The 18,790-nt window shown below is 43.9% G+C and overlaps 1 pseudogene; it reads left to right on the forward strand.

The window, feature by feature from the left end:
* LOC122004256 overlaps window positions 1-18,566 on the forward strand; it is a 38,642-nt pseudogene extending 20,076 nt beyond the window's left edge.
* The last annotated feature ends 224 nt before the right edge of the window (window positions 18,567-18,790 follow it).

Genomic DNA, 18,790 nt, shown 5'->3' on the forward strand with positions numbered 1-18,790 from the left:
ATCGACTCCTCGTGAAGTTTGATCAATTGGGTCCAAAGCTCATGTGCATCTTTGTACTTTTCTAGTCTGCATAAAACATTGTTAGGTAAAACATTACAAATGATTTTACTTACATTTGTGTTTAGTTCTGAGTTCTGAGAAGGTTTTCTCAATATCAGCCAATAATCAAAGTTTACGCTTCCTAAGAAGCATTCCATTAATCGCTTCCAATAGTTGAAATCTTGATCGTATGGTGGTGGTTCCAAGAGTCATTATTCTTGCACACAGAGAAACAGAAAAAAATCCCAAGACTTGATCTTGGATTAGCAGTGCTGGAAAAAATAATATTTCACTATTTTCGGAAAAAATAATAAAATATTATTAAAATATTAATAAAATATTTTAAAAAAATATTATTTCAAAATTTTGAAAATGTAATATTTTTTAAATACTAAACAATGGTGAAAAGATGGCGATGTATTTTTCAAAAACCGTTTTGGAGGGAAAAAATGAAAGGCGTAAGGTTTATTTAAAAGACAAACGATATCTAATTTTTCTTTAAAAAGGTCCCCCCTTTGCCTTATTGGTGGTTGCACCAAATCAGAGCGGTACCTGCTCTGATACCACTTGTAGGACCGTTAGATTCGATAGAGGGGGGGTGAATATCGATTCGAAAAACAAGAGTTTAAACGCAGCGGAAAAGTAAAATAGACACAATGGTTTTACTTCGTTCGGAGCCTGTGACGACTCCTACTCAAAGGCCCGTGGTCCTTGACCACTTTCGTTGGGCAATCACTAGCAATTTGGAATAATGATTACAAGAGAACCGTACAGGGAATGCTAATGAAAACTGAAAAACAAATACCGACAAAAAGGGAAAAGAACGGAGCGTAGTGTCGGAGCTTTGTTGGCGTCGCACTGAACGTCGAGCAGCAAGACCTGCAGTAGAAGAGTTCTCACTGATTGATGATTCAAGCCCCGCCGGGCTTCTTTATATGCCGCTCCGGCGCCTGATCCCTTCGCGCACCGAATGCGACGAATCGCCAAACCAAGATGCTCCACGTGGCGACTTGGCCGGATAGACTTCCGCGCCCGACCACCTTGTTCGAAAAACCCTTTTCCCGCAAAACAAAGTTAGTCCGAGGCAAATATACATCCTGTAAAATAGATTGTTAGCACGTTAAAGTTCAACAGATGGATAAAAGAGTATAACTTAGATTCCGTCTTTCGAGACCGGAATCTAGTCACGATCTCGACTTAGACATCCGAATGGATCTAAGCCGGATCGACGCCAATGTCCCTTCCCGAACGCCCTCACACTACCCTCCAGCGACTTACCTCACTTACCGCCAGACGTCCGGCCACCTCGACCGCTTGACTTCTCGCCAAGCGTCCGGTCAGCCCGTCGACCCGCTTGGACTTCTTGCCAGCTATCCGGTCAGCCCGTCGACCTAGCTGGACTTCTCGCCAAGCGTCCGGTCAGCCCGTCGACCCGCTTGGACTTCTCGCCAGCTATCCGGTCAGCCCATCGACCTAGATGGACTTCGTGCCAGACATCCGGTCAGCCCGTCGACCTGTCTGGACTTCTCCTGCACACTCGATCAAAGTGTCAGACAACAACAAAACTAACTTAACCTGATTTATCATTCATCAAAACCTGGGTTAAATCGTTAGTGCTAACCGCACCAACAATAGGCTCCTGCAACATCTCGGCCACCAAAGGAGTCTGGTCGGAGGATATCTCGGGCATGGTCTCAGGAACTGCGGAGGGATTCGAGGTGCCGATCTCGACCCTTTCGCCAGATCCCATCGCCAAAGCAGCAGAGCGCGAAGACTCTGTTCAGTGCCTCTTAGGCCTTAATAACGGCTCGCCAGAGGAGCCTGAACTCTTCGATCGGACGATAGGCACTTGCTCGGATGGTTGCTTCGAGCCGCTAGCAACCTCAACACTAGGGCTCGGCTAGCTACCCCTACACTCACTAGGGTAGGAGTCGCTGCGCTCTTATCTTGAGAGTCGACTGGCTGTAGGCCGTGGTTCGCCAATTCTTCAGTAGCCACCGCCTCGATCTCAGCATTCTGAAGCTTCGTAAGGTCGGACATCCTAGCACGTAGCATGACTTCGACTACAAAAGAAGCAGAAAAATCAGTTAGAATCAAAGGAAAAATGTACATGGAACCTCTTACCTAAGCTGATCGGGAGTCCAGTGCAGATCGGACTTAGGCCAAAGATGTATAACACACCCTCAAGAAGTAACTTGTGGATGTCATACTTCTGGCCGGCCAGCATAAATGCAGCTGCCCTAGAGGTAGTAGGCCAACCTGCCAGCAGGTCCGGAAGCTCGGTCGCTCAGGGAGATGCATAAAAAAGAAGTATTTCTTCCAATATTTATTGGAAGTTGACATTTTGTCAAAAAATACTAGCCCAATCAGAGACTAAAACAGAAAGGTACCCAGTTCGGACTGCTTGGGGTAGTAGATGTTAGCTAGAGCCCTAGAGTCAATCATTTGATAATTGTATTTTGAACTTGTTGTATCATATTCTATATAAATAAAGGCATTTGGTTTTTGGTTATTATACTTACTTGTATTGGTGTCAAATAAACTAAGTATAATAACGTCCTTGAGTAGACGGTTCTCACCTATATCAATTAGTTAGTTGAACCGATAGTGAGATGATATAGGGAACACTACTCTTAATCATTCCTAGTCGAGTATTAACATTCAGGGACAATGTTAATGCAATAAGACTAGCATATAGGTCAACTCGATGACTTGATCTCACAAGTCATGGATATAGAGATATTAAGTTGACACATGGGTATGCATTGGAGAATGTATACTGAATGACCCGCCATGAGAAAGTATCATGGATCGTTATATGAGTGTCATATACTTTCTCATGTGGCTATTAGTATGACTACTAGTCCTTAGACCTGAAGTCACCATGGTTCCCTACATAAGGAGTTATGTACTTTGGTTTCGTCAAACGTCACCCGTAACTGGGTGGACTATAAAGGTGAGTACTGGGTATATAACAAATTATGCAGAGGGATGTGAGTGATGTAAATGAGATCTATCCCTCCTATATGACGGGAGAGACATCGATATTCTTGATAGAGTGAGACCACGAAGTGCATGGCCATGCCCAAATGAGTCAATATGAGATATTGAGCTCATTTGATTTAGTGAGTCTACTTGAAGTTCAAGATTTAGTTTGATCAGAGGATGATACGGTCTATGTCTCACATTGATCAATCTAGATGTCTAGGATAGAAGGACACTTGTCATATATTGTGAGGAGTCACAATTAGTAGTCACAAGGTGATGTTGGATCTCAACATTCTTGTAACATTGGGGAGTAATGTTGTGTTGCTAGATACCGCTCATTACTTATGCTCCTAAATGGGTTTAGGGGCATTGCCAACGTTACAAGAACCTATAGGGTCACACACTAAGGACAATTAGATGGAGATTAGGTTCATATGATGAACCAAGAGGATTAGATTCATTTGATGAATTATATTGGATTAAGAGTAATCCTAATTGGGCTAACTTGAGTTGGACTCAAGTTGATTCATGTATTCAATGAGTCTAATTTAGATTATGACTCATTAGATCAACTTAATTTAATGAATTAGATTCATTATATTAAGTTGGCTTGAATCAAATGGTTAGATTAGATCAACCATGGAAGAGATTTGGTCAAGTTTGACTTGACTTGAGAGGAAGATAAAAGTCAAGTTTGACTTGACTTTATGCCACCTCATTGGTGAGTTGGCATTGATGTGGACTAATGATGTTATTCCACATCATCATGGGGTGTCACCTCATGGAAGTTACAAAGTCATTCTCTTTAATGGCTTCACATCAATTGCACTTAATGCAAAATTTGGGGCTTACACTTGGGAGGTGGCCGACCACTTTTGAATGTGAAGAGAATTCATTTTTCTCATTCAAGTGCATTCACATCATCTTCCTCTTGGAGCTCTCTCTTCTTCCCCTCCTCCTCTCTTGGCCGAACAAGACAAGGTGCTAGCACACCTTTGTTTGGTCTTCTCCATCAAGGATTGTTCGTGTGGATACTTCTAGAGAACCGTACGCTTGACGGTCTAGAGATCCGGCACCTTGGACGAGCGGGATTCGCGAAGGGCGCGCTTCAAAGGTATAACATTTTCTTCATGTAGATCTAGAAGTAGATCTAAGTAGAAACTCGTACATGTAAATTTTTGAAATCTATCCTTCGCACGAGATCCAGTGGTATGGGTGATTCAGGGTTTCTGCGACGTGAAAATGCAGTTTTCGCGGCCCGAAAAACCCAACAGTGGTATCAGAGTCACGTGCGAAGGCGTGTACGAGTTTATTTTTGATTTTTATGAAAAATAGCTTCTGTGATTTTCTGTAAATTAGGTTTTTTATAGTTTTTATGGGTAATTTTCTCGTAGAAGCGAAGCACAAGTGTTTCGGCACTTGTAGGCTTCCGCTACCGGGAAGATTTTTCCAAAACGGCTTGGTTTTGCCCCAAATCTTTTTGGGACAGCGGGCTAAGGCGCTGTTAGATCGCAAAGGAACCCTCGCGATGGTTAGATCGCGGGTAGGGGCGCTGCCCCTGGCCCCGCAAGGGGATTCGTTCCGCGATTGCGCCCGAAAACCGCTAAACGGAACTGCCGGGAAAATTGTACCCGTAAAAATTGTAAAATTATAAAAAAAATTACAGAAAATTATAGAAATATATAATTTTGAATTATATATTAATTTTGTGATAGTCATGGCCCAAATGACTCAAATTGGATTTGGAAATGTGTTGTAATTCATAATACGGTCTGCGTGCTGTTATATGATGTGCGTGTTGTATTTATTTTTTATTTTATTTTATTTTCACGACCTACGCGTCGTGCCTTTCTCTTATATTCTGATTGTAAATTAGATTTAGACTCGAATGTAACTCGAGTTTCAAAATGTAATGTAAATTTTGAAGCGGTGGAAGGTCCACACGAGACGGAGTTACGAGGAGGGCGCGAGCAACACAAGGTGGTCAAAGGAAGAAGCTTGAGAAGCTATTGACCTTAGGTTGACCATCCGATCTTCTCATTGGCTTGAGAAGATCGTAGTAGGGCCATGACATAATCATAAAATTATTTAATTAATTGCTTATATGTATGTGATGCATGTTTAATTAAGTAGTTAATTAGTGTCTAGCGATTAGATTAGATCTAAATCGTGCATATGATGCACCCCCATGATTAGATTAAATCTAAATCAAGTATTTGATATGCATCATCGTTTAGATTAGATCTAAATCGCGTCAACTCGTAATGCCTACCATGCCGTGATACCTACCACTACCTCGATCGCATGTTGTTGTTGAATCTGCCAAAGCAGAGCAACACATACTATCTTGGTAGGGTACGGAGGGACAATCTTGGTCCCGCCTATCAACGCATGGGTGAGTACGACTCAATTAGATTAAGTAACTAGTTAACTCGGTTGGATCGAGTACAACTATAGGCATTCTTCCAACGGTTGGAAAGGTAGGACAAAATCACGTTTATATTAATTCTCGGGCGTATTAGCCAAAGCTAACTCGAGTTTTAATATCAATGCGAATCTTGATCCTATAAACTAGAGTTGCATAGTGATGTAATTGGTAATCGTTACCTACCGATCATACTAAGTCTTGGGCGTATTAGCCAAAGCTAACTCAAGGGTTAGTATGATGTGGATCTTGTCCCACATGAATTATAGAATTCAGTGGGAGCATCATTTAGTTAAAGACATAATTAAATGATTAAGAATATGATATTTATTTCTGCATTTATTTCTATTGTAGATTACCATGACGTTGAATACGAACACCTTCTCCCTGCGATCTGTCCTCGAGAATGACAAGCTCAACGGAGCAAACTTCCTGGACTGGTACAGGAACTTGAGAATAGTTCTCACCCAAGAACGTAAACTGTACGTTCTGGAGCAGCCCATTCTGGAGGCTTCTCCTGCCAATGCCCCGTGAGCTGACAAAGATGCTTACAAGAAGCATCAAGATGACGCATTAGATATGTCCTGTCTAATGCTCGCGACCATGAACTCTGAGCTTCAGAAGCAACACGAGTTAATGGGCGCTTACGATATGGTTGAACATCTTCGTCAACTGTATCAAGGACAAGCGATGCATGAGAGATTTGAGATCTCAAGGGCACTGTTTCAGTGCAAGATGTCAGACGGGGCTCCTGTAGGCCCATATGTACTCAAAATGGTTGGGTACATAGAGAACCTACAAAGGTTGGGGTTCCCACTTGGCCAAGAGCTGGCCACTGACCTGATCTTGCAATCTTTGCCGGATAGCTACAGTCAATTCATTCTAAACTACAATATGAACGAAATTGACAAGTCACTGCCCGAGCTGCTTAGCATGTTAAGAACTGCTGAGCTGAACCTTAAGAAGGCTAAGCCCAACACTGTTCTGATGGTTCAGAAACATAAGGGCAAGGGAAAGTCCCAAGCCAAGAGCAAAGGCAAGGCACTGAAGCCTAAAGGAGGGGTCGCCAAGGATGCTACCTGCTTCCACTGCGGTCAGACCGGGCACTGGAAGAGGAACTGCAAGGTATACTTGGAGGATCTTAAGAAGAAGCGAAGTGAGATATCCACTTCAGGTATATATGTTATAGAAGTCAATCTATCTATTTCTACATCATGAGTATTAGATACTGATGTCCTTCTCACATTTGTACTGATGTGCAGGCGCTGAGAAATAGCAGGGCATTGACAAAGGGCGAGGTGGACCTACGAGTAGGCAATGGAGCACGGGTTGCTGCTGTACTTTCTATCTCTGCCCTCTGGGCTTGTACTAGAGTTAGTCGATTGTTGTTATGTGCCTGCATTAACTAAGAACATTATATCAGTTTCTTGGTCGGACAAGAAATGTTTCTCGTTTACAATAAAGAACTAATGTTGTTCCGTCTATTTAAACGATATGTTCTATTGTAGTGTACCTCTGATAAACGGACTCTATATTCTAGACCTTGAAAGCCCTATCTATAACATAAATACCAAGAGGTTCAAGTCAAATAACCTGAACCAAACCTACCTCTGGCACTGTCGCTTAGGTCATATAAATGACAAGCGCTTATCCCAGCTCCATAAGGATGATTTGCTGGACTCATTTGATTTTGAATCATATGAGATATGCGAGTCATGCCTACAAGGCAAGATGACTAAGACTCCCTTTAGTGGGCACAACGAAAGAGCGACTGATTTGTTATGACTCATACATAGTGATGTATGTGACCCTTTCAATGTCGCTGCTAGAGGCGATTATAGGTACTTCATCACATTTACTGATGACTTCAGTAGATATGGTTATGTGTACTTGATGACACATCGAATCCTTTGAAAGTTCAAAGAATTCAAGAATGAAGCATCAAACCTGGCAAGAGTATTAAGATACTTCGATCAGATCGAGGTGAAGAATACCTTAGCCATGAGTTTCGTGACTACCTAGCTGAGTGTGGGATTCTATCCCAACTCACTCCTCCTGGAACACCACAGTGGAATGGTGTATCCGAAAGGAGGAATCGTACCCTATTAGATATGATACAATCTATGATGAGTTACACAGATCTTCCGACATACCTTTGGGGCTATGCTCTAGACACGGCAGCTTTTATACTCAACCGAGTTCCATCCAAGGCCGTGATAAAGACACCATATAGGATATGGACTGGGAGAGATGCCTTGGTGTCTTTCATGAGGATTTGGGGTTGTGAGGCTTACGTTCGACGTCAAGTCTCAGACAAGTTAGGACCCAAATCTGAGAAGTGCTATTTTATTGGATATCCCAAGGAAACTAAGGGATATTACTTCTATGTTCCCAGTCAGCACAAGATAGTTGTGGCAAAGACTGGAGTCTTTCTAGAAAGGGACTTTGTTTTTAGAAAGACTAGTGGGAGTACATTCGATCTTGAAGAAGTTCAAGATGCAGATCCTAGCACTGAAGCCTCGATGGAAGTTGAACTGGAACCACAAAGTGTTGTGGATGATGTTGTTCCACAAAGAGTTGAGGAACAACGACCAGTTCAAGTAGACATACCTCTTCGCAGGTCTGATAGGGTACGTCGTCAGCCTGAGAGATACTCATTTCTCTTGTCTGACCATGATGACGTTGTGCTCATAGAGGATGAGCCTACCACCTATCAGGAAGCTGTGATGAGACCAGATTCCGAGAAATGGCTAGAAGCCATGAGATCCGAAATGTATTCCATGTACACCAACCAAGTATGGACTTTGGTTGATCCACCTGAAGGGGTAAACCCATAGGGTGTAAGTGGGTCTTTAAGCGAAAGACTGACATGGCTGGACTTATCTATAAGGGTCGCTTGGTAGCTAAAGGTTTCAAGCAGATTCATGGTATTGACTATGATGAAACTTTTTCTCCAGTAGCGATGTTTAAGTCCATTCAGATCATGCTTGCTATTGCAGCTTACCACGATTACGATATCTGGCAGATGGACGTCAAAACCGCGTTTCTGAATGGAAACCTACTCGAGGATGTGTACATGACACAACCTGAGGGTTTTGTAGATCCACAGCATACTAGCAGAGTATGCAAGCTGCATAGGTCCATTTATGGACTAAAGCAAGCTTCTCGGAGCTGGAATCTTCGATTCGATGATGCAATCAAACAGTTTGGTTTCATCAAGAACGAAGATGAGCCTTGTGTCTACAAGAAGGTTGTAGGGGATATAGTTGTCTTTCTCATATTGTATGTGGATAACATACTACTCATTGGGAAGGACATCTCTTTGTTACAGTCTGTCAAGACTTGGCTAGGGACTTGTTTCTCAATGAAGGACTTAGGTGAAGCATCTCGCATTCTAGGGATATAGATCTATAGAGATAGATCTAAGAGATTGCTTGGCCTAAGTCAGAGTACATACATTGACAAGGTACTCCTTCGGTTTGCCATGCAGAACTCCAAGAAGGGATTTCTGCTGATGTCACATGGCGTGAGTTTTTCGAAGACTCAAGGTCCCTCTTCTAGAGAGGAGAGAGACCGCATGGATCAGATCCCTTATGCTTCAGCCATATGATCTATCATGTACGCCATGCTATGTACTCGACCTGATGTCTCGTATGCTTTGAGCATGACGAGCAGATACCAGTCAGATCCAGGTGAAAGTCACTGGATAGCGGTCAAAAATATTCTTAAGTACTTAAGAAGGACTAAAGAATATTTCTTGATATATGGAAGCAATGATGAGCTAGCTGTAAAGGGTTACAGTGATGCTAGCTTCCAGACCGACCAGGATGACTATAGATCGCAGTCGGGGTTCGTGTTTTGCATTAATGGTGGTGCTGTGAGCTGGAAGAGTTCGAAGCATGACACAGTAACTGATTCTACGACAGGGGCCAAGTATATTGCTGCATCAGAGGCAGCAAAGGAGGCAGTTTGGATTCGCAAGTTCATCTCTGAACTTGGGGTGGTTCCTAGCATTGCTGACCCTATTGAGCTCTATTGTGACAACAATGGACCTATAGTACAGGCAAAGCAACCACGCTCACACCAGCGAACCAAACACATACTACGACGCTTCCATCTCATTCGAGAGTTAATCGAGAGAGGAGATGTGAAGATTTACAGAGTACCTACAGAGGCTAACATCGCAGATCCCTTGACCAAGGCTTTGGCACAGAGGAAGCATGATGGTCATACTAGGTCATTTGAGCTTAGAACCTACACTGATTGGCACTAGTGCTAGTGGGAGATTGTTAGCTAGAGCCCTAGAGCCAATCATTTGATGATTGTATTTTGGAGTTGTTGTATCATATTCTATATAAATAAAGACATTTGGTTTTTGGTTATTATACTTACTTGTATTGGTGTCAAATAAACTAAGTATAATAACGTCCTTGAGTAGACGGTTCTCACCTATATCAATGGTTAGTTGAACCGATAGTGAGATGATATAGGGAACACTACTCTTAATCATTCCTAGTCGAGTATTAACATTCAGGGACAATGTTAATGCAATAAGACTAGCATGTATGTCAACTCGATGACTTGATCTCACAAGTCATGGATATAGAGATATCAAGTTAACACATGGGTATGCATTGGAGAATGTATACTGAATGACCCACCATGAGAAAGTATCATGGATCGTTATATGAGTGTCATATACTTTCTCATGTGGCTATTAGTATGACTACTAGTCCTTAGACCTGAAGTCACCATAGTTCCCTACATAAGGAGTTATGTACTTTGGTTTCGTCAAACGTCACCCGTAACTAGGTGGACTATAAAGGCAATTACTGGGTATATAACAAATTATGCAGAGGGATGTGAGTGATGTAGATGTGATCTATCCCTCCTATATGACGGGAGAGACATCAGTATTCTTGATAGAGTGAGACCACGAAGTGCATGACCATACCCAAATGAGTCAATATGAGATATTAAGCTCATTTGATTTAGTGAGTCTACTTGGAGTTCAAGATTTAGTTTGATCAGAGGATGATACGGTCTATGCCTCACATTGATCAATCTAGATGTTTAGGATAAAAGAACACTTGTCATATATTGTGAGGAGTCACAATTAGTAGTCACAATGTGATGTTGGATCTCAACATTCTTGTAACATTGGGGAGTAATGATGTGTTGCTAGATACCGCTCATTACTTATGCTCCTAAATGAGTTTAGGGGTATTGCCAACGTTACAAGAACCTATAGGGTCACACACTAAGAACAATTAGATGGAGATTAAGTTCATATGATGAACCAAGAGGATTAGATTCATTTGATGAATCATATTGGATTAAGAGTAATCCTAATTGGGCTAACTTGAGTTGAACTCAAGTTGATTCATGTATTCAATGAGTCTAATTTAGATTATGACTCATTAGATCAACTTAATTTAATGAATTAGATTCATTATATTAAGTTGGTTTGAATCAAATGGTTAGATTAGATCAACCATGGAAGAGATTTGGTCAAGTTTGACTTGACTTGACTTTATGCCACCTCATTGGTGAGTTGGCATTGATGTGGACTAATGATGTTATTCCACATCATCATGGGGCGACACCTCATGGAAGTTACAAAGCCATTTTCTTTAATGGCTTCACATCAATTGCACTGAATGCAAAATTTGGGGGTTACACTTGGGAAGTGGCCGGCCACTTTTGAATGTGAAGAGAATTCATTTTTCTCATTCAAGTGCATTCACATCTTCTTCCTCTTGGAGCTCTCTCTTCTTCCCCTCCTCCTCTCTTGGCCGAACAAGACAAGGTGCTAGCACACCTTTGTTTGGTCTTCTCCATCAAGGATTGTTCGTGTGGATATTTCTAGAGGACCGTACGCTTGACAGTCTAGAGATCCAGCACCTTGGACGAGCGGGATTCGCGAAGGGCGCGCTTCAAAGGTATAACCTTTTCTTCAGGTAGATCTAGAAGTAGATCTAAGTAGAAACTCGTACATGTAAATTTTTGAAATCTATCCTTCGCACGAGATCCAGTGGCATGTGTGATTCGAGGTTTCCACGACGCGAAAACGTGGTTTTCGCGGCCCGAAAAACCCAACAGTAGAAGTAGTGGAAAGCTCGAGGAGTCAAAGGGATGTCGTGCAACCGAAACAACACAATGACGCCGCACAGAAGGCGAAAGGAATTCGGTATAAGTTGCGGAAGGGGAACACGGAAATAATTACAAACTTCAATGATGAAGGGATGGATAGGAAAGTGGAGATCGACCACAAATTGATCCCTGAATAGACAGATGGTGTCGATCGGCGGAGCATTTGGCATATCGGATGCGGAAGCTAAAATGATCTCATGATCAGGGGGAGTCTCAAAAACGTTCTTGAGACTCTCAGCGTTGCCCGAATCAAACTTGGTCTCCATGGTGGTGTATCAGAGTGGTTGAGAAGAGCTGGCCATTGCAAGGAAGCAAAAACGGGTGAGAAAAATGCGATCGAAAAAGCGAAAAGACCGCTAGAAGGGCACCAAGAGCAGGAAGAAGCCAGAGATCGAAGGCAAGTGAGGAAGGAAGCTTACGAAGATGTAGATCGTCGGAAGAGAAATGGTCGAAGGAGAAGCGCGGAAGGTGTAGGACCGTTGGGCCGGCTAGAAGGGGGGTTGAATAGCCCTGAATAAAACACAACCCTTTCTCGAACAATTACGCTAACACTTGAAAAATAGATTAAGCAGAAAATAAAGCATAAAAATGAGGCACTGGATTTGACTTGGTTACAACCGGGGAGGTTGTTAATCCAAGGAAGATGGTTGCACTAAAAACTCCTTCAGGCGGAGAAGCCTCGTTTACAGCAGTGTAGGCACAAAAAGAAAGAAGCTAATCAAAGCAATGGAAGCACACAAGTGTTGTTATAATTTCTGAACTGATGAAAAGCTTCTGGACCAATGCTATATTTATAGCCTTGGTCGGGGCGCCTGGAAGTGTTCCGGGCGCCCTGGGGGGGATAAAATTTTATCCCCCAACGTTCAAATCGCGTAAATCGCGATCTTGGTCAAAATCAGGGTCCGGGCGCCCGGATTGGTTCCGGGCGCCCCGGAGCAAAAAGTCAACTGCGGTTGACTTTTTATCCGGGACCACTTCTCCGTTAAGTCCCCGTCTCGGTCCGGGTCTTCTGCTCCGGATCCGCTTGATTGGGTGATCTCTGACATCCGGAATAGGGATCACCCGAACTCATCTTCCGATCTTTTCGAGCGTGCTTCCCTCCGGCTTCTCGTCCCTCGGAATTGCCGCGTGTCCCTTCTCGTCCACTAGGGTACTCATCCGCAGACTTCGTCCCTCGATCGCACCCCGTGCCGACCTTCGCGCTAGCTGCGTCTCTTGCTCCCCGAGCAATCTTCCGCTCCGGCTTACCACTGCGCGCTTCCTTCTCGTCCACCGGGGTACTCTTCCGCAGCACCTCGTCCCTCGGACGCACCGCGTGCCATCCTTCTCGCTAGCTGCGTCTTCCGCTCGAGTACCTGTGCTCCTAAGCTCCTGCACACTTAGACACAAGGTTAAATACAACGCAGGACCTAACTTAACTTGTTGATCACACCAAAACAACCTTGGGGTTCCAACAATCTCCCCCTTTTTGGTGTGATCAACCCAAGTTAAGCTAGGGTCAACAATAGATATGAAATTAATTGCAATAATATGCAACATGATAGAAAAAATTAAAATTTCAAATTTTAATTTGCAATTTTTTCTACCTCCCCCTAGACTTATACTTTCCCTTCTCCCCCTTTGATCACAATAAAAATGGGGTTCCATGAAAAACAATCTAAGGGTTAAAAAAAAAATATTTCAATAAATTTCTAAGTTTTTAAGAAATTTAGAAAGTTTTTCTAAGTAATTTAAGCTGAGATTTCTTGTTTAAAAAGATTCTTAACTAAAAAAAATGATTTTTGAGAATAAAGAGATTCTAAGTAAGTAAATTTCTAATTTGAAATAAAATGTTTTGAATAACCTTTTTCAAGCACTAATTAATTCTTGTATTAATGCTTCATAATTAAACATTTATTTCAATATTTTGGCTTCCAGGTCGTGGCCAGGCACTAGGCCTTCTTGGTTATTGGAACAACAACCACTTCCTTAGACAAAGCCTCATAAAGAAATTCTTTGTTTAATTTTCTCACTTAAAGCACAAATTTTAATTTTAAAGTTAATTTAAGCATGATTTAGGAACCCAATATAGGTTCCAACCTACTGAATTAACTAAAAAGTTTTTAGGAACATATTTTCTTGAAATGTTCCTAATTTGTCCAGGGTGATATTTAAAGTACCAATTTAAATTATTAAATCTTCTAACATTGGTTTTAGATGAACATGCATGGTTTTTTAAGTTATCTACTTGAATTTTCAAATCATCATTTTCAAGTTTTAATTTTTCATTTGCTAGTTTTAATTTATCTAATTCTTCTAAGGGACAAGACTTAGCTAGAATTACTTTTAAATTTTTATTTTCACTTTCTAATTTGCAGCAATCTTTTGTTAAAAGTTTAACAAACTTAAACATTTTATCGGGAGGAAGAGATCGTACCTGACTTACCTTGTCGATCTCGTTGTCCGTTTCTCCCCCTGAGCTGCTGCTTTCTTCCGACGTGTCTCCCCCTTCATCGATGCTCTCGATGCTCATTTCGGAAGAGCTTGAATCGCAGTTGTCGTTTTGATGACTCACTATCAGTGCGAGTCCGGAGAATGCTTCGACTTCCGATTCGGACGACGTATCGTCCCACGTCGCCTTCAGGGCCTTTCGTTTTTGGATAGGCTTCTTACCCTTTTCCTTGTCTTTGTTCTTCAGTTTGGGGCAGTTGTCCTTGACATGCCCTTCTTCGTCGCAATGGTAGCAGCGGATCGTTCTTTTCTTTCTACCCTGTGGATGGTTAGTTTTTCTGGAATTATATAACTTCTTAAATCGTCTTACCATCATTACCATTTCCTCGTCGTCGAGAGAAGATTCCGATTCAGGTTCGTCTCTCGAAGCTTTGAGGGCGACGTTGTTCTTTGGCTCTCTCATTCCTGCACATCTTGACTCATGCACTTCAAATGTTGAAAAAAATTCTTCTAATGAAATTTTTTCTAAGTCCTTCGAAATGTAAAAGGCATCTACTAATGATGCCCATTTTGAATTTCTAGGGAAGGAATTTAAAGCGTACCTTAGCGAATCTCGATTACTTACCTCTTCTCCGAGATTCGAAAGTCCGGTGATGAGCTCCTGTATCCTCGAGTGTAGATGTGCAATTGTTTCACCTTCTTCAAGACGGAGGTTGGTGAGCTGGTTGCGAAGTAAGTCCTGTCTCGCAAGTTTGGCTTCGGATGTTCCTTCGTGTAATTCAAGGAACTTCTCCCAAAGCTCCTTTGCCGAATTGTAGGTGCCGACACGGTTGACTTCTTGTGGAGGAAGTACGGTTAGCAGATGGAATTCTGCTTTCTTGTTTGCCACGTACTCGGCCTGCTCTTTCTTTGTCCATTGACTTTTTGTTTTGCCCTCGGGAGCTTCAAAACCGAGTTCCATTATTAATAATAAATCAAAATCGGTACCGAAAAATACCTCCATGTGCTTCTTCCAGCTTGCAAAGTCCCCCTCGAATTTTGGCGGGTGGATGTTAGATCCGGCCATCTCGTTGCTTCGTTCGGCGGTTAGTAGGACCGTTGGGCCGGCTAGAAGGGGGGGTTGAATAGCCCTGAATAAAACACAACCCTTTCTCGAACAATTACGCTAACACTTGAAAAATAGATTAAGCAGAAAATAAAGCATAAAAACGAGGCACCGGATTTGACTTGGTTACAACCGGGGAGGTTGTTAATCCAAGGAAGATGGTTGCACTAAAAACTCCTTCAGGCGAAGAAGCCTCGTTTACAGCAGTGTAGGCACAAAAAGAAAAAAGCTAATCAAAGCAATGGAAGCACACAAGTGTTGTTACAATTTCTGAACTGATGAAAAGCTTCTGGACCAAGGCTATATTTATAGCCTTGGTCGGGGCGCCTGGAAGTGTTCCGGGCGCCCTGAGGGGGATAAAATTTTATCCCCCAACGTTCAAATCGCGTAAATCGTGATCTTGGTCAAAATCAGGGTCCGGGCGCCCGGATTGGTTCCGGGCGCCCCGGAGCAAAAAGTCAACTACGGTTGACTTTTTATCCGGGACCACTTCTCCGTTAAGTCCCCGTCTCGGTCCGGGTCTTCTGCTCCGGATCCGCTTGATTGGGTGATCTCTGACATCCGGAATAGGGCTCACCCGAACTCATCTTCCGATCTTCTCGAGCGTGCTTCCCTCCGGCTTCTCGTCCCTCGGAATTGCCGCGTGTCCCTTCTCGTCCACCAGGGTACTCATCCGCAGACTTCGTCCCTCAATCGCACCCCGTGCCGACCTTCGCGCTAGCTGCGTCTCTTGCTCCCCGAGCAATCTTCCGCTCCGGCTTTCGTACCTCGGAACCATCGCGCGCACTTCCTTCTTGTCCGCCGGTGTACTCTTCCGCAGCGCCTCGTCCCTCGGACGCACCGCGTGCCGTCCTTCTCGCTAGCTACGTCTTCCGCTCGAGTACCTGTGCTCCTAAGCTCCTGCACACTTAGACACAAGGTTAAATACAACACAGGACCTAACTTAACTTGTTGATCACACCAAAACAACCTTGGGGTTCCAACAGAAGGTCGCCGGAGGAGGAGAACAAGAGATCACCGGAGAGCATGAGAGTCGAGAATGCGACAGTAGAAGTGGAGAAGGCGGCGAGATAGCGAGCTCATATACCCTGGGCTCGGCCGACCGAAGCTGTCCAATCTAGATCATGAAAACCTAGGCGATGATCCGACCGTTGAATTCAAACCGCCAAACGTCGCCATTAATGCCTGTCACGTCAGACGTGTCACGGCTGCGGGCGTGACACGTAGCGCGCTATCACTGGTCGACAATTAAGATCGACATGCGAACCCACTCTGCCTTAATAAAAATGGATTTGCACGCTTCTCGAGAAATTGGGGTGACGTCATTCCCATTTGCGTTCACCCAGGATAGATGGAGGAAGAAGTCTTCTAAGTGTAAATCTTTGCTTTCCCGTCCGGATCAAAGGAGCATGCTTGACCGAGCGACTACCTTCAGAAGGTCGATCAGCGAGGATCAGGTACATCCTGACCGAAGTCCATACAATGATGAAGGCCGATCGAGAGGAAACCGACACACACTGGTCTAGTCAGTCAGACTACAGCCTCTTTCGACTAGACTTGAAGGGGAGACTTGTATGATGTGGTGATAAGGGGGAATGCTCCACCCTCCTGCCATGGTGGAGGTTAGTGCCATGGTGGAGGTCGGAGTCAAGGTGGTCAAACGCCCTTATACCACTGGCCGATCGGGGTGCACGTTCGCCCGATCCGGATAATGAAGACCCGATCTGACATCATAGCAGCTCGGTGAGGTTCCAAGCTTCCGACGCTCAGAAAGACTGCTAGGTATCTGTAAGGGCACGCCGAGCGGCTTCCCCGCTCGACCTTATATAGAGTTATAAGAATGGAGCGGATTTACGACCGAGCTATACAGAAACAGAAGGGCGGCCGAGCGACTTTCCCGCTCATCTAGATAATGGCTCATGGATCAGGACAGTGAGAGCACCGGTCGAGCGACCTTCCAGCTCGACCAGATAATATACTCATCCAAGCAGAAAGTAAGAACCCAAGCCGAGCGGTTATCCTTCGAGCGGCTATCCCTCTCGGCCCAGTAAAAGACACCGCTAGCTAGATATTATCTTTTGGGAAGCATGCGCCGTTGACAGGCGGCATGGTCGATCGGCGGCCGGTTCAGATAGAAGATCGTACGACAAAAACTTCCACTGTCACTTCAGAGATATGCTCGACTTGTTAATGTATTGTGTAAGAGACATTTTACTGATATATATCTTTTCAGGAAAGCTTCGAGAAGCGTGCACATCTTGAGAAGCGTGCACGCACGCTACAGGAGCCCTATATAAAGGGGAGTCCAAGCTTCAGCGGAGATATGCAATAATCTACTGTTGCTACTACTGTTCACTACTTTGCTCTGCTTCCATACACCATTAGTGACTGACTTGAATGTCGGATGGTCATCGCCGGGACCTCTTCCCTATCTCGACATTGACGCAGTTATGATTATAGGATCGCGAGAAGTCAATACACAGTCAACCAGAGTACCACATCTCCAATTTCTATCATTTTGACTATCGAACATGAACAGATGTTATATTGTTCAATGTTTTTTTTCAATCAAAATAACAGGAACTCATTTTTTTTATAAGAAATAGTGGTATTTAACACTCATTTATTAATTGGGCAAAATCTAAAGAAATAAAACGTATTACTTATTTATTTATGTTTATTAGAGAAGTTAATCGTTGCATTGTTTTTTCTATTGTTTTTCTAATTAGTTCGGTGTAACGTCCAGTGACTTTACTATTGGCCGACGGAGGGTGAAATTTAAAATTTTCCCATTCTTTAACCCTGCTAAGAAATAGAAAGCAGCATTGACACGGAGCCGCCGCCTCCGCCTCATCTCCACCAGCCGCCAGCAGCCCCGCAGGGACTCGTCGCGGCGGAGCGGGCGGCGCTGAAGCCTCTTATCCGCGCGCACCACACGTTCCCTCGCGCGCCGGGCACGTGCACGTCTTTGATCACGTAGCGTATCGAGGCTCCGTTGCGCGCGGTGTGGCCGGTGGTCCGCTGCTTCTCCAGTCCGCAGCGTTACAAGAACTTCGTGAAGAGCTGCCGCCTCGTCTCCGGCTAGCATCCGCGAGGCCACCGTTGTCTCCGGTCTCCCCGGCTCCACCAGCGTCGAGCGCCTCGATATCCTCGACGACGACCGCCACATCCTCAGTTTCCGCGTCACTGGCGGCGAGCACCGACAGAAGAACTACCGCTCCGTCACCTCCGTCACCGAGTTCTTCGCCGATGCCAGCGACACCAAGCCCTACTCCGTCGTCCTCGAGTCCTACGTCGTCGACATCCTCGACGGCAACACCGAGGAGGACACCAAGATGTTCACCGACATCGTCGTCAAGCTCAACCTCCAGAAGCTCGCCGCCGTCGCCATGACCGCGCACCCTTAAGTTCAATCAAAATTCTCTGTTACACCATTCCATAACTGTATTTGCAAAATACTTCCTATTGTTCACTTAATAGAAACCATTTTGTGTTTTTTTTTGCAATGTTGAAGTAGGAAGGTGGAAGTGAAAGCAGAGAAAACATGTCCCAGTGTCCCTGTTAATTTGTCCCTGGATAAATCACGGATGATTATTAATTAGTATAAATGATAAGATATGAAAACAGATGACAAGGTACGAGAGGAGATA

The sequence above is a fragment of the Zingiber officinale genome, chromosome 7B (genome assembly GCF_018446385.1).
Source record: "Zingiber officinale cultivar Zhangliang chromosome 7B, Zo_v1.1, whole genome shotgun sequence".
Taxonomy (NCBI): domain Eukaryota; kingdom Viridiplantae; phylum Streptophyta; class Magnoliopsida; order Zingiberales; family Zingiberaceae; genus Zingiber; species Zingiber officinale.